This window comes from Alligator sinensis, unplaced genomic scaffold (assembly GCF_000455745.1).
Source record: "Alligator sinensis unplaced genomic scaffold, ASM45574v1 scaffold371_1, whole genome shotgun sequence".
Lineage (NCBI taxonomy): Eukaryota > Metazoa > Chordata > Crocodylia > Alligatoridae > Alligator > Alligator sinensis.
The window spans coordinates 1107127-1109369 of NW_005842262.1; the positions used below are offsets into that span (position 1 = coordinate 1107127).

The 2243-nt window shown below is 51.0% G+C and overlaps 1 protein-coding gene across 1 annotated transcript in view; it reads right to left on the minus strand.

Moving 5' to 3' along the window:
* The window catches only part of LOC102386025 (uncharacterized protein C9orf84), a 94283-nt gene that overhangs the window by 91797 nt on the left and 243 nt on the right, over positions 1–2243 (minus strand). The gene's annotated exons all lie outside the window — the stretch shown is intronic.

The window sequence follows — 2243 nt, forward strand, 5'->3', positions numbered from 1 at the left end:
GATCGCTTCTGACTCCAGTGTCCACATCATTAATGAAGATGTTGAACAGTATGGGTCCAAGGACAGAGCCTTGGGGGACCCCACTGGTCACAGGACACCACGATGAGTGACTTCCATCGATTACTACCCTCTGGGTCCGACCCCGGAGCCAATTTTCCAGCCAGTGGATCGTGGAGGACCCAAGGCGACAATTGGCCAGTTTCTCCAAGAGGCGATCATGGGACACCAGATCGAAGGCTTTTTTGAAGTCAAGATATATGACATCAATCTCTTCTCCCTTGTCCAGGTGATAGGTCACCTGGTCGTAGAAGGAAATGAGATTGGTCAAGCAAGACCTACCCGCAACAAACCCGTGCTGGCTATCCCTTAAGATGTTGGCGTCGGCCAGTCCATTAAGGATGGCCTCTTTAATAAACTTTTCTAAGATCTTCCCCGGGATAGAAGTCAGGCTGATGGGCCTATAGTTAGCCGGATCCACTTTCCTCCCTTTCTTGAAGATAGGCACCACATTGGCCTTCTTCCAGTCTTCGGGCACTACACCAGAGCGCCAAGAGTTTTCAAAGATCCGTGCTAGAGGCTGGGCTATGATGATTGCGAGCTCCTTGAGTACCCTGGGGTGAAGATTGTCAGGGCCAGCTGACTTGAAGGTATCCAGCTTCTCAAGATGTTCCTTCAGAAAGTCAGCATTAATGGAGGGCAGGGGATCACCCTCACCTGGACTTCCCGGCCCTGTAGCGGGCATGGGCGTCCCATGGGACTGATGAAAGACTGACGCAAAGTACCTATTTAATAGGTTGGCTTTTTCCTGGGCGTCAGTTGTCAGTTGCCCCATCTGGTTCAGGAGGGGTCCAATGTTGCCCCTGCTTTTCCTCCGGCTCCCCACATATCTGAAAAAGGACTTCTTATTGTCCTTGATGCTCAAAGCTAGCTGGAGTTCAGTTGCAGCCTTGGCTTTCCTGGTCTGCTCCCTACAGGACCGGACCAGTGCAGAATAATCCTCCTTGGACGTGACTCCCATCCTCCACCCTTTGTAGGCCTTTCTTTTTAGCCTCAGGAGATCTGCTAGGTCCCTGGAGAGCCAGGGGGGCTGCTGTGCCCTCTTGCTGCCTTTCCTCCGAGATGGAATAGGCTTAGTTTGTGCATTGAGGATCGCTCCCTTGAGGAGCAACCACTCCTCTTGAACTCCCCTCTCCCTGTGATCACGGTCCCTTAGGGCCTCACTGACAAGCCTCCTGAGCTTGTCAAAGTCGGCTTTCCTGAAGTCAAGGACTTGCGCATTGCTGCATATTTTTCTTCAGTTAAAAAATAAACTAGAAGCTTTACTAATATGCTGGGGGCCTAAGACAGCGTTATTTAGTTTAGGATTGAAGCAAAAACAAATATAACTTCATTGGAATGAGTTAAAAGAACAATCTACAGGGCTGTGAAATAGGAGCTTCATTACAGGAGCAGCTAACAGCGGAACTGCAGAGCAAAGGCTAGCTTTTGTGTGAGGCAATATTAGTACCATTAAAAAGAAGAGAGAGGGTCCTTAACACCACTGGAAGGCAGAGTTTAGGAGGGGCCAGGTAGATTACAACGAGCCATGAAGCCAGTTGACCCCCCTCAACACTGCCTGACTAGAAAGGCTGCTGCCTCTGCCAGGCAGTTGGCTTTAAATTTTGGCTGGAGCAGGAATCAAAGGGAGGTGCCAGTGTCTCAGTGCACCCCCCTCCCTGCCATCCACCCCTGGTTCTGTACATGCCACAAACTTCAAGAGCCGCTCCCTTTCATCTCTTTCCCCTTTTTAACCATGCTTCTAGCCGATAAGGTTTCCAACCAGACATTTAAATGTTAGAAGACCTTTAAATTCCAATAAGACATTTCCAATAAGATGCAAGGCAAACCTAGAGGCATCTGCCTGGCTTTTCAGAGAGCCTGAAATGCTGAGGTTTGAACAGACTCATTCATTTCAGTGGAGGGTGTGAGCACTGTCGGCTATTTCCTTGCTCCTCCTTCACCTAAGGAAGTACCAGGGCACAGGGCCTGTGGGATGCCCTGCCCCGGAGCTTTCCTAGCCTCTCTGCTCAGGCTGGTAAGCACCTCTCAGGGCGCGTGTATGTGAGATCAAGCACTTCTCAGGGCCTCTGTGTGTGAGAGCATGAGAAAGGGTGGGGGGCATCACACAGGGCTACCCAACGGAGGGCGACCTGGGAAGGGCAGAAGCGAGCTTGCTTGGCCCTCTAGCAGGGCAGGGTCGCTAC